At 36.0% G+C, this 14723-nt stretch overlaps 1 protein-coding gene and 1 pseudogene across 21 annotated transcripts in view; one reads left to right on the top strand and one right to left on the bottom strand.

The window, feature by feature from the left end:
• The window catches only part of NRXN1 (neurexin 1), a 1113124-nt gene that overhangs the window by 828918 nt on the left and 269483 nt on the right, over window positions 1-14723 (top strand). The gene's annotated exons all lie outside the window — the stretch shown is intronic.
• The window catches only part of LOC112405162 (inositol monophosphatase 1 pseudogene), a 43344-nt pseudogene continuing 28635 nt past the window's right edge, over window positions 15-14723 (bottom strand).

The following is a 14723-nucleotide window of genomic DNA, read 5'->3' as shown; positions in this document are numbered from 1 at the left end:
ACCTGGAGAGATGCAACTGTGATTGAATGTGTGAAGCTGTTAGAATTAATCTTCATCATCTCTTTGAAGAGGTATTATCTGAATTTCTTTGGCTATCCTTTCTCCTAATGTCTTATTGTTTGAAGCAATTATTCTTCGTGACATCAAATCAAATGGTCCACCTGTTACATCCAAGAGTACTCCACCAGCTTCAGTCACAATAACACCAGCACCTGCTACATCCCAGCAGTGAATTCCCATTTCATAATATGCATCTGCAACTCCAGCTGCCACAAGGCACATATTAAGAGCTGCTGTTCCAACACCTCGGATCCCATGGATGGGAAGGCAAAGAAGCCTTTCCATATTAGAAAGAATAATTCTCATAGTCTCTGGTGTTCTGGAAGAGCCCAACTCTGTCACCAAGAGTGATTTGGTAACATCTTCTTGGCGTGAAACCTGTGGTTTTTGACCATTACAAAAGGCACCTTTTCCTTTCCGGCCAGTATACATCTTATCCTCCATGCAACTGTATACAATTCCAAATTCCATCTTTTTATAAACAACAAAGCCAATTGAAACAGCTACAAAAGGAAATCCGTGTACAAAGTTAGTTGTTCCATCAATAGGGTCAATGATCCACGTAGGGCTGTCAGTTAAAATACTTTTTTCCCCATGGGTGAAGGGCTTGAGGCTCGCTAGGATACCAGCCGCATCCAACGCTGGCCTCTTCCGGAGAGCTTAACTCGACACTTTTATTCTTTCTAAAGATGGCCTCAAATTGATCATAAAGTCAAGTTTTGTAGCTTTCATTCTGTCATTTAAAGTTGTTTTCAGGAAGTGTAAAAACGCGTAAAGTTAATTGTTGTTCCTTAATGAACAGAGAGGCGAAAATAGATCATAATCAAACCTCCCTAAATTGCACTAGATCATGGGTGTCCCTTTGGATCGCCATGACTAAATGAACCTCTAATTCATCTTGAATTCTTGTAGACATTTCTTAGAAAAGCCCATTGCCATGGAAATCACATAATTAAATTGTCCAAATTGAGTAAAGTACAACCCAGAGAGGTTAAGGAACTTATCTAATGTCATAGGGCAGCGATGATACTCAGATTCAAGTCTTCTAACTTCCAAATATTCTCTTTCAAAGGAAAATGTCACATCTTTAGACTGCTAGTCCATGTATAAACTGTGGCACTTAATGTTATTTGTAAATTTGAAGGATGGAAGAGTAGAGATGTTGAAATAAGTTCTTGAATTTTTAATAAAATTTAGGGAAAATTTGTAGACCACCTTTGGCATAAGGGTAGCTAGAAATTATATATCTGTATTCCCTTGTTTGTATATGACACTTAGCCTTTAGGGTAAGCTCATAATATGGTAAAGTGATGCTTAAAGCCCCAAGAAAATGTCCATACATGATACCTGGACTCTTTCATCAGCTGCAGGAAAACTAGTGAACTACTGCAGCTTTCGAGCTAAGCTGTGGCTGATTAACGCAGACATGGACAAGTTTGAAAATGGGAACCTTGAGACCAAAAAATTCAGGTGTAGATTAGCTTAAATTAGTTCACATTTTGATGAATTTCTGTAACATCCACTCTAGCACTGCATAATTGGAGCCAGACTGCCTGGGTCCAAGTGCAGTTCCCCCATATTCCGATGATGTGACCAGGATAGCCAGTTAAATAGGTGAAGTCACTTAACTCATAGGGTTGTTGTCAGGACAAAAGGAATTAAAGTACATAACAGATAGTAATCACTGGGTAAGTATTAGCTGTTACTAATAGTAGTAGTGGTGGTATTATCACTATGAATAGTGCAGGATCCTCATTTGTTTTCTTGCAGTAGTTGATACAATCACTTTCAAATTGCCCAACTTTTTTTTCCAAATTAGAAGATAATATGTCCTTTTTTTTAAAATAAATTTATTTATTTTTGGCTTTCTCTCGTTGCGGCGAGTGGGGGCTACTCTTCATTGCAGTGCACGGGCTTCTCATTGCAGAGGCTTCTCTTGTTGCAGCACACGGGCTCTAGGCGTGCGGGCTTCAGTAGTTGTGTCTCGCGGGCTCTAGAGAGCAGGCTCAGAAGTTGTGGCAGACGGGCTTCGTTGCTCCGTGGCATGTGGGATCTTCCCGGACCAGGGCACGAACCCATGTCCCCTGCATTGGCAGGCGGATTCTTAACCACTGCGCCACCAGGGAAGCCCCGATAATATGTCCTTGAGATACATTTGTGGTCACAAAATGATAATGGATATAAAATATTAAAAGAAAATTATGTCAGTAATTGATCCCATTATTCTATGAGTACCTTATTATTAATTGAAAAATTTTATAATAGATACCTTTGAAGTACTAATCCTAGTGCTTAATATATGAAAGGTAAGTTTCCAGTTTAAAAGAAAATTAGATATTAGTGACACCATAAATTGCAAGCTTTATTCAGGGCAATAGAAGCAGATGCACTGATTGAACACTGTTTATTTTTTAAATTTTTTTCTTATTTATTTATTTTTAATTTATTTATTTTTGGCTGCGTTGGGTCCTTGTTTCTGCACGCAGGCTTTCTCCAGTTGCAGCGAGCCGGGGCTACTCTTCGCTGCAGTGTGTGGGCCTCTCATTGCAGTGGCCTCTCTTGTCGCGGAGCATGGGCTCTAGGCGTGTGGGCTTCAGTAGTTGTGGCCCTTCGGCTCTAGAGCGCAGGCCCAGCAGCCATGGCGCACTGGGCCCAGCTGCTCTGTGGCGTGTGGGATCCTCCCAGACCGGGGCTCGAACCCATGCCCCCCATCTTGGCAGGCAGATTCCCAACCACTACGCCACCAGGGAAGCCCTGAACAGTTTTTATATGTTGCCAGTGGTGGCAGAAGAGGGAAAAGTCTACCCGAGGCTATATATAATATCAGTAATATGCTACAGTTTATGATATCACTAAAAATTGCTAAGAATCAAGATGTAGGAAGAAGTGGTAAATAGCTGAGCAGTTGTACAGCAGTTTTAATAAGTAAAGGAAAAAGAAATCATAAGATTTCTTTTTATTATCTTATGAGAAATCATAAGATTTCTCCAGTTGAGCAATACTGGAGCATGGACAAACTCTAAATACTTTATTAAAAGCTGAACTTGATATATTTAGAGAAACTAAGAAGTCTTTTATTTTTGTGGTTTTTGTTTTGAAGTAATTTGTTTAATCAGTGCTATGCAGCCACTATTCCGTTGCTGGTGAAGATAGGAAGGAACTTCAAAAATTGAATTATGTTTATGAAAATGAATAAAGCAAACATGTTAACTAATTAAATTAAGTACAACTGGATAAAAAGAAGAAAATAATATTACTGTACAAGAACATTGACTCTGTAGCAAAAGGAAAATTCTGTCCTTTATATAAGAATAGTGATCTTGTAAGTCAGACTGTGTTCAAGTTCCTTTTAACAGCATTTCAAAAGTAATGTTCCAAACAATAGCTCAGAATGTCCCTTTTTAAATACTTATTTTTACTACACAATATGTATATACTATTCCAAATGTTTTTATGTATGTGTGCATTTATATGCATTCTTTTATAAAATAATATTATATAAACTATTTTTTTAACCTTCTATGACGATTACTAATGGCTCACGAATATATTCCCACACCATTAAATTGTGTACTATTATCATCATTGTAAATTGCTATATAGTATTTTATTGAATGGATATTCACTAATTTATTTAATCAAAATATTTTCAGAATGTATCTGAAAGACAAATGCTGTAATCACAGCAATGTTACATTAAAATCTATAGTCAATCTTTAAAAAAATACATTTACTGTTTCAAAGACAATGAACCATAAAATGCTAACTATTATCTATACCATATTTCTTATTACACTGAATAATCTAACCTAGTCTAATGTGTAAATGAATTAAATTAAGTGCTGAAACTGAGTAAAATATTTATAACTCTTTCTAGGTTATAGATACAAATTTTGCAGCTACAAATTGAGCCACTAAATAGAACGTATGACAGTTTTATATCTTAGAAACCAAGTTCTATTTTGGATAAAATTCTATTTCAGAATGTTATTTTTTCAAACTTTATGGAAGTATGTTCTTTCTTTCTATACATCTTTGTACAGCATATAAAGAAACTGTTCTTTATATTTTAGGTAGATATTTTTAGCCTATGTTTTAATTTTAACGATATTATATATTTGAAAAAAGTAAACATCAATTTGTTTAAAAAGTTAATACACTGTGGTACAACCATATCATTGACTTCTATGCAAAAAAAAAGGAACAAACTATTGATACATGCAACAACTTAGACTGATTTCAAAGGAACTATGCTGAGTGAAAAAAGTCCATCTCACATATTTACAGACTGGATGATTCCATTTATATGACATTCTTGAAATGACACCAATATAAAGAAGAGATTAGTGGTTTGGCAGGGGTTAGGGCTGGAATGGGGCAAGAGGGTCGTGTGGCTATAACGAGGTAGCAAGAAGGAGCCTTATGGTGATAGAGTAGTTCTGATCTTGACTGCATCATAGTTACATGTATCTACACATGTCAGAATTGCATAGAGCTATACACACACACACATACATACAAGCACAAGTCTTTTAAACCTGGTGACATTGGAATAAACCCTGTGGATTGTACCAATGCCAGTTTTCTCATTTTGATATTGTACTGTTGTTATGCAGGATATTGTCATTGGAAGAAACTGGGGTCCTCCTGGTACATTTTTGCAACTTTCTGTGAATTTATACATGAATAGAAAAATTAAAGTGAGTGACGGAAACGTTTAAAAAATTTTTTTTGAATTGTTAAGAGAGTTTAATGTTAGGGCCTAGCGTGGTTTGAAAGAAGAGAGACTAAATCAATAGAAAATGACATTGTTCTTTTTTAAGTCATATTCTGCTACCAATAGTGCCTTAGTTAATATGGGAACTGCCTGTTAGTCCCACTTCGAGCTTTTTTTTCAGATAATTGCCTATACACTTGAGCCTTGAAATAGCCATACATATTTTAGGCAAAATTATCTTTTAAATTAGAATGTATCCATAAAGAAATTTTTATGCATCCCTGAGAAAAGTATATAAACTATTCAGTGTAGCATTCTTAATTCATTTACGTATTATAATTGCATCTCTGCCTTAAGAAAAAAAGGTCTAGAAAAAAGCTATTAGTAGTCTATTAATCTCTTTTAAGGATAAATGATATTTAATTACAAAACTTTCTATAATAATTGGAAATAACTTGCAATATTCACCATTTTTATTACCTTACTTTGGTCTCTCCGTAGTCCTATGGGTTGGACAAAATGAGGATTTATTGTTTCCATTTAAAAAAATTAGTAACCTGAAGTTACTATGACATTGGATTAGAACTCACTTCTAATTTTTACAACACCCTTTTTCTACTAATCTATTCCTACTTCATTTAAGATTATTGTACTTTGTATCCCTTCAGTTTGTGAAGTTTAGAGAGGTCAGTCAGTACACATCATCTAGGCATCTTTCATGTATAGTGTGAAGAGAATGTTGAGACTCAACCAAATTCTTGTCCAAAATCTACTGACAAATTAATTCTTTAACTTTGAATGATTTCAGTACTCTATGAGTTCAGTTCCCTCATATATAAAATGAACACAGGAGTACGCTTAAACTTCTGTGCTGGTCTAATACTTTGTCAAATATATGTTCCCTTCCTACTATGCTGAGTTATAATCCTCTTAAAAGTTTTGAGATGGCTCATTCTAGATGGCTTCTCCAATTGATCGTTTGCCACCAAGCTGTACTTAATTCTATGCTGGGTAAAAAACTTTCATTTTAATTTTGTTTCACCATTGCTTCTTAAGAAAAAAGGTATTTGCATTTGGATGTCAAAAACAAAATAAAAAGTGCTATTAATTTAATAGTAGTCTTTTAACTTTTTCTCTACTAATCCTTAAGAAAAGAAATGAGCTCTCTGTGGAGATGCTGGCCATTTTATTTTAAGTGCTAATTAGAATATATCTACATATTGACCTTGGTGTGCCAAGACTTCAGCCTTTTTCCTTTTATCCAAATTGAGTTTGTGAACATATGGTCTAGACTTCCATGCTGACAGCTATTTTTCGGAATGTGTAATGTTTATGGTCCCTGGGTTTTAGGTGCAGTGTTTATTGCTTTTGTCGTCTCATTTTAAAACAGACTCAGCAGATGATTTTATGATTTTATTGCCTATGACTTTATGTTGTAGGGTGTGTAAGACGTTACTTACCTTTAGAAATATCTCTTTCCATTTTGTTCATTATTTTGCAACATTTTAACATTGAAGTACAGTTGATTTACAATGTTGTGTTAGTTTCAGGTAGACAGCAGTGATTTAGATTCTTTTCCATTTTATGTTATTACAAGATACTGAATATAATCCCCTCTGCTATACAGTAGGTCCTTGTTGTTTATTTATTTTATATATAGTAACGTGTATCTGTTAGTCCCAAACTCCTAATTTGTCCTCCCCTTTCCGCTTTTCTAACCATAAGTTTTTGTCTCTGTCTGAGTCTATTTCTGTTTTGTAAGTAAGTTTATTTCTATCATTTTTTCAGATTTCAAATATAAGTGATATCATATGGTATTTGTCTTTCTCTGTCTGACTTAGTATTTTGCAGATTTTTTTAAGGTCAAGGACCACATCTGATTTGTCTTTATACACGCAGCACTAATCAAAATAACTGGTAATTTAGTAGACAAACAGTTGCAGAAGACATACATTTTAAATATGTTCTTGATATAAATTATATTTTTAAAAATTTGATTTGAATCATTCTGTAATTTTCCAGAGATTTTGTTTATTCACAGGCAGAAAATACAGATTGAGATATTGCTTATATCTTCTTAATAAAATATATGGACATTATATATCTATTAACTCTAGTGGCTCAAAGTTCAGAAGAAATACTCTCTGTCCTTTCAGCCTTTGAGCAACGTATGCATGATGGATGCAAAGGAAATTTTTCTGAGCTTCTTACGAGAAGTATAGCCAAATCAATCAATAATCCCTTAGTTTTTAAACTGTTTGAGACGTTTGGAGATGAAAACGTTATAGGAGAATCTACGCATCTGCCAAGGCTGAGTAATACACAAATTGTCCTTGTCCTCCTTGGGACTGAACCATCACAAACAGAAGACCCTGAAGGCATAACTTCTAAAAGAGCACAATGAATTCATATTTGAAATCCTGAACATAATATTTCTTCCAGGTACTTGTTAAGAGGTCATATCCTTTAGAATTACATCTCTTTGGCAATTTACAAGCATTAGGGAGCCCTTCTTGAAATGTTGGCGTGAAGACTTAAGACTTAGATTTAGTCACTAATTTGCTAAGGGGGTAGCAAAGTGAAAGATTTCCTTGTTTGTTTTGAATAGAATAATATCTGTAGGAAGAGGTAATATTGGTATTAGACATAATTTTCTTTATGAGAGTTATGACCATATGAGCCATATTTTTTGTTTTGTTCATTCAGGTAGCACAATCAAACAGTGAAAAAGATTTTATAGCAGAGAGTTTCAATATATTTTACTTGGATAATAGGTATTTCCATCAATTGTACTGGTATTCCTTAGGTTTACAAATGAACTTTTAACTGCTGTAAATATTTGTGTCTGAACTAAGTTATTTTAACATTTGAAATTTGAATCTATACAGAAGTGCTGAAGTGATTGGATGGTAGGACAGGGCAGTTAACGGCAGAAAAGTGATACATAGGTAATGGGACTGTCAAAGCTCTTCTGGAAAGGAACACAGATTGAGTAAAGCAATTCCAAGTCAAAGTACTTTGGAGTTTGAGTGATCATTTTGGTCACATGGTGATATAAATTCATGTTAGCATAATAAAAGCTAGCTGTTGTAAGAAACAACTCAAAATTTCAGTGGCTTTACATAATAAAGATTTATTTTTGACTCACATCATAATCAACCATAGTTCAATGTCAGGGGTGGAAGCTTTACTCTATGTAGTAATTAAAGGACCCAGGCTTCTTCTATGTTGTGGCTCCACTATCCTTTAAGGCCTCTGAATCCTCCACTGCATCCTGATCTTCTGCATCCAGATGTTAGATAAGGCAAGAAAGAGAACTCAGACAAGGTACACTTGCTCTTAGGCATTTTGGGCTGGAATTGTCACACATTATTTCCACTCATATTATTGGAGAGAAATAGCGATATGGCCCCACTTACATACAAAGGGAAATGTGATCTGACAGTGTTCCCATGAAGAAGAAAACATAGCGTTGTCTCTGCCCAACATTCAAGAAATGCAATAGAAACATAATTATAGCAGTTCTAGGAACTAAACCGAGGAGGTAGAGCTCCAGAGTCCATGCCCTTAAATACCATTCTATTCTGGCTCTCCTTATGGAGAAGAAATGAGTTGTTAGTGACATAAAATATATGCCATAAACAGCTGACCGTAAGAGAACAGATGCTTTTAATTTATATCTTACTGTTTTTCAACATGTATTTCTAAGAGATTTCTGGACAAAGCAGCTCCATGGATGGACCAGCTGATAAGGCCACTCCCCTCCAATACATTTCCTTTTGACTTGACCTGCAACCTTTCACAACATGCATTCTCCTCCAAGGCCACACTATCTGGGCAGGCCTGAGATCAACACGAGGAATAGTAGCATGTGATAAAGAGGAGAGGCAACCTGCAAAGGGATAAAGTGCATGGCTTTTAGGACCAGCCTGCCTTGATACAAGTCCTGGCTCAGCCACTTACTAGGTACAAGACCTTGGCTAATTACTTGATCTCTGTATGCCTTAGTTCCGTTGTTTATAAAATGTAGGAGATATATATAAATACACACACAACACACTCACACACACACACACATATATGATGGTTAGGAGAATTAAATGAGTTAATATAATACTTGTAAAAAATTAAGACAAATATCAGGCATATTTTAAGTGCTGTATAAGTGTTAAATTGAAGGAAGGAAGGGAGGGAGGAAGGAAGGAAGAGAGGGAAGGAGGGAGGGAGAGACACTGAATGAACGTTCTGGGGATCCAAATGGAAGGAGAAAGTTTTTAAGATGCTGAATTTTGAAATGTTTTCTGATTTAAATGGAAGTCACCCTGCTGATAGTAGAGTGGGTCCCCCTTAAATTTCTTAGTGATATTATTTGCCGAAGATCAATTTTATTGGATATATATGTGGGGACGGGGGAGAGAGAGAGAGAGAAACATACATATATATGTTTCATTTGCCCCTGCTTTATTCTCTGTTCTTTTATTTTTCACGGGGTAAATAATCGTTTTTCTGAAAATATTTTTACGTGTTAGATGACATTTTTTAAAGTAAATCAGTATTAGATATAAAATATTTTTGTCAATGATTAATAGAGAGTAGACCCAATGAACTATGGATCCGTATTTTTTTTTTTTTTTTTTGGCCTGAAAGTTTCTGTTTCTATTACATAGAGTCCTTAAAATTATTATTTTAAAAATGAGTAATCTAATTATGATATTTTATATATGCTTTTTGGAAATAACTTTAATTGGAGAAAGTGATGAGATAAAGATTGGGATAAAACTATATTTAAGTTTTTAACATTTGTTTGATGATGAATTAAAGAGCCTGTGTGGAATATTAGCTAAGGTACATTTAAAAGGTAATTATTATCCAGAGACGCTTCCTGTACCATTTTAGTTAAGAATTCATTCTTATGACCCAGTTATAAAATGTTGTACATAGAAACATATCAAGTATAAGTGCGGACGCAAACTTAATTACATCAGTGTGAATGTACTTGCTATAATTTTTATCTAAAGAGTTAGACTCTGTTGTTCCAATAGCACTGGCTTAAAGCACAGCCAGTGTCTGCCTACAGCAGCTCTCCACCATGACACTTCTGATGGAAACCATGGTTTGGAAAATTTGTAAATGGAAACCCACCTTTAGTCTAAATCCATCAAGCCAATTCCTTTAAACAAAAGTTTCTCAACCTGGGCTCTGTTGCCGCATTGGGCCAAATCCTGTCATAGGGGTAGCCTTATATATTATAAGATGCTTCGCAGCATCTCTGGTATTTATGCACTAGATGCCAATAGCAGCCCCTAGTGTGACAAAAATGTTTCTAGATATCACCAAATATCCCCTTGGGGGTCAAAATTACCTCAGGTTGTAAAACACTGCCTAAAAATATTGGAACAACAAAAAAATCCCACACCTTTTCATATACTAATTTTTTCAAAATGTAGAAAAATAGTTTCAGTCGTCTTTTTCTCAAATGAAATTTTTCAGTAAATAAAGACATTGTTTCAATGAAATAGACATCTACTTTTTCAAGAAACAACATCACAAAAAACCTCCAACACTCACAAATGACTGTCTCTTTGGCAGGAGAAGAGTTCAGGTTTTGCTGAGTTTTATTATGGTTATTGGTAGCGAATTGACAGCTGCTAAATATGAACCCTCTGTAGAATAAACCTTTGAAATTAACTTCTAAGCCTCAGTTGCCAATTTTTATTCTATTGTGTTATTTTAGGAGCAGATGCTCCTGACACATTTTCATTGTTGCTCTAACAGAAAAAAATGGTGGATAGTTTTATCCCTTTTCTTTTTTTTCCCTGCTCACATCTGAAGTCACATTTCAGGAAATCCTTAGTTCTAAATATCTTCTAGGGTTGGTTGAAAAATAAGTCACAGCACATTGCTGGTGATCTGAATCTTTAAAGCCTATACTTATCTGTGGATTTAGACTGAGTATCATTCTCTCTGTGGTATGTATACATTGTTAGAACCACATTTTAATGCCCCTTGCCATAACAGCCTTATAATAAGATTATCTAGATGTTGTACATCTAATGGGTCTTGCATGGGTTCTAATTAATAGATTTCTTTAATGAATTTTAATCCAAAGTGAATTATGTGATGGCACTACTCCTGGGATCTACTCCCAAAACCAATCTACTACCAATAACTATGAAATGTAGAGTGTTATACTTCTTACTTGGAAGAACTTCCTTTTTATACCTGCTGATTCTATATAATAAAGATACAGATTTTTATGAGGTATCTCTGTGATAACATTCATGGTTGTGACTTTCCACAATGAACGGAGGATGGTAACAGTCAGCTAGAAAATGGGGTGAGCAGACTTCGAGAGGATGGGAGCCACTCAAAACGGGAACAACACAAATCCAAGAGCAGTGGATACCAATATAAGGGCAAATTTACCTGGATGAATTGGGATTTATGGCTCCAGAGAATAGGGAGTAAAACTTAAGAGAGAATCCCAATACACAAAGAGCAATGGGTTATGAAAGACAGAGAGAAAAAGACAAATTCCAGGAGAACTACGAGAAAGGAAATGGAACCAGAACATGAAAAGTAACAAAATGTGGAAGCCAGTCATCTTTACTGACACTCAGACACTAATCTAGGATTTTTTTTTTTGGCGGTACGCGGGCCTCTCACTGTTGCGGCCTCTCCCATTGCGGAGGACAGGCTCCGGACGCGCAGGCTCAGCGGCCATGGCTCACGGGCCCAGGCGCTCGGCGGCAGGTGGGATCTTCCCGGACCGGGGCGCAAACCCACGTCCCCTGCATCAGCAGGCGGACTCTCAACCACTGTGCCACCAGGGAAGCCCTAATCTAGGATTTTAAACTTCATTCTTTTCCAATCAATGATATCTTTTTTGAATCTAGAAGATCAAGGAAAAAGTCTTAGAAAATAAAACTTAGCTCATAGAAATAGGAAAGACTGGGGGAGAGGAAAAAGAAGACCTAACATTTGTTGAGAGTCTGCCATGTTCTAGGTCCTGTGCTAAACTCTAAGAGTGACTTTTTTTTAGTCAAAGAATAGCTACGTGGTTTTTAAAACGCTTCATTCTCTCTGTGGTATGTATACATTGTTAGAACCACATTTTAATGCCCCTTGCCATAACAGCCTTATAATAAGATTATCTAGATGTTGTACATCTAATGGGTCTTGCATGGGTTCTAATTAATAGATTTCTTTAATGAATTTTAATCCAAAGTGAATTATGTGATGGCACTACTCCTGGGATCTACTCCCAAAACCAATCTACTACCAATAACTATGAAATGTAGAGTGTTATACTTCTTACTTGGAAGAACTTCCTTTTTATACCTGCTGATTCTATATAATAAAGATACAGATTTTTATGAGGTATCTCTGTGATAACATTCATGGTTGTGACTTTCCACAATGAACGGAGGATGGTAACAGTCAGCTAGAAAATGGGGTGAGCAGACTTCGAGAGGATGGGAGCCACTCAAAACGGGAACAACACAAATCCAAGAGCAGTGGATACCAATATAAGGGCAAATTTACCTGGATGAATTGGGATTTATGGCTCCAGAGAATAGGGAGTAAAACTTAAGAGAGAATCCCAATACACAAAGAGCAATGGGTTATGAAAGACAGAGAGAAAAAGACAAATTCCAGGAGAACTACGAGAAAGGAAATGGAACCAGAACATGAAAAGTAACAAAATGTGGAAGCCAGTCATCTTTACTGACACTCAGACACTAATCTAGGATTTTTTTTTTTATGGTACGCGGGCCTCTCACTGTTGCGGCCTCTCCCATTGCGGAGGACAGGCTCCGGACGCGCAGGCTCAGCGGCCATGGCTCACGGGCCCAGGCGCTCGGCGGCAGGTGGGATCTTCCCGGACCGGGGCGCAAACCCACGTCCCCTGCATCAGCAGGCGGACTCTCAACCACTGTGCCACCAGGGAAGCCCTAATCTAGGATTTTAAACTTCATTCTTTTCCAATCAATGATATCTTTTTTGAATCTAGAAGATCAAGGAAAAAGTCTTAGAAAATAAAACTTAGCTCATAGAAATAGGAAAGACTGGGGGAGAGGAAAAAGAAGACCTAACATTTGTTGAGAGTCTGCCATGTTCTAGGTCCTGTGCTAAACTCTAAGAGTGACTTTTTTTTAGTCAAAGAATAGCTACGTGGTTTTTAAAACGCTAAAAAAAAGGGGGGGGGAGGGGGGTGTTAATTTTTAGGAAATAGTAATCCATGGAGAATATTTCAAAGTAATTGGGAATGAGAAAGCATGTTTTCTTTTTGTTTTTCCTTTCCTTTGCAGCTCTCAAAAGATGAAAATCTTGCCATTTTTATTTTTTAAAACTTGCCTTTTTAAATTTAGAAAATCAATAATACACTCACTCCTGGGATTATGAAGAATTTGGAGAATTTTTGATACTGTCTTTCTCTGAGGTTACCAAATCAGACCTGTCCTTGACCTTTCCTGTAGTTGAAAATGAAGTTCTCACAACAGTTTATTTTTTCATTTTCCATCATAACCTAATGAAGTCATCAAGTTCACGGGGTGGCCGTTCCTAGTACTGTGGGCTGAGGACAATAGGGAAATAGATATATTGATGAAATTACCTTACTGAGGAATTTTTCCTATTTTTTGTTCTTCAGATAAGCAAAGGTGTAAAACTCATCAGCAGAGTAATGCCAGGAAATAAATATTTATGTATCCATGTGAGAAGGTAAAAAAGTTTAGGCCTCACTTATGGATGGTCAGTATTTCTCTGATCCAGCTTTCTGCTACTGAAAAGGCAAGCCATTGAATTATTTTACCAGTGGAGCAAATGAGGCCTAGAGAAGGTAACTATTTGCCTATGTGATGAGACCAATATGAAGCTGCATGAGCTTCGGCAACTATACATCTGTTCCCTCTTAAGAGAATGCATGTTCTATTTTAAAAAAAGAGCTGATTCGCTATCCATGGTTCTGAACCAGTGGAAAGACCGTGTTCATATATTCGCAAGAGTTTATTGAGTACCTGTAGTATTCCAGGCAAGGAGTAAGGGACAAAACAATATTTTTTCTTTGCCTCAGAGGAACTGAAAGCCTAGTGTTTCAAAATTTGATTTGTTAGTCAACTGCAATACAGAGCACTTAAAAACAAACAAACAAAAACAAACAAACTTAGGTCCATGTTTTCTCTTTCTTTTCTTTAGTAGTTAGTATCATGCGTTTATGTTATATACATGTAGAAAGGAAAAGAAATTTGTTTCTTCTCCTCAGCTCTTTGAGTACCTTAGAGCTCTTTTCACTGTTAAAGGAGAATGCTTTTTTAAAGTAAATTATTTTAATTATAAATACTAAATACTCCTTAAAGAAAATTTGGAATATATACAAGAATGAAAGAAAGCCCCAATGAGTTTACCCACAAACACAAATGTTATAAATAATACTACTTTGAACATCTGTGAGTAGAAAACATTTTTCTGTTTAAGATAATTACTCTAGGACATATTCTTCCATATGATTACAATGACTGGATCAATGATTACTGGTAGTTACAAGACTTTTTAAAAGGGAGTATATGCATTTGCAGGAATCCCAGCAAGATGTGGGTATCTGCTTCGAAGGCTCTCACCAGAATTTGGCTATTATCATATAAAAATTGAACTTTGATAATAATTGCTTGAAAATGAAAATAATAAAAACTGTTGATTACACACAAATAATGGGATACAGTACTTAATTTTAGAATCATGATGTTGAAAAGCAAAATGATCATCCGTAGGTAGTGTAAGAAAGGGGAAGGGGGAGCAATAGGTTGCTTGGGTCTGCCTAGATGTCTACCTCCAGGTTAAGTGCCCTTAAGCAGGAGCTGCTTTTTATTTTTCATTATCCATTCTTTTCTTCCTTAAGAGCTCTTGTGGAAACTGTAAAGAGTGTTCCAATATACAGCATGTAAAA

This window comes from Neophocaena asiaeorientalis, unplaced genomic scaffold (genome assembly GCF_003031525.2).
Source record: "Neophocaena asiaeorientalis asiaeorientalis breed wild unplaced genomic scaffold, Neophocaena_asiaeorientalis_V1.1 scaffold171, whole genome shotgun sequence".
Classification (NCBI taxonomy): domain Eukaryota; kingdom Metazoa; phylum Chordata; class Mammalia; order Artiodactyla; family Phocoenidae; genus Neophocaena; species Neophocaena asiaeorientalis.
The sequence above is the reverse complement of the archived record's forward strand: the minus strand, read 5'-3'. Positions and strand labels throughout refer to the sequence as shown.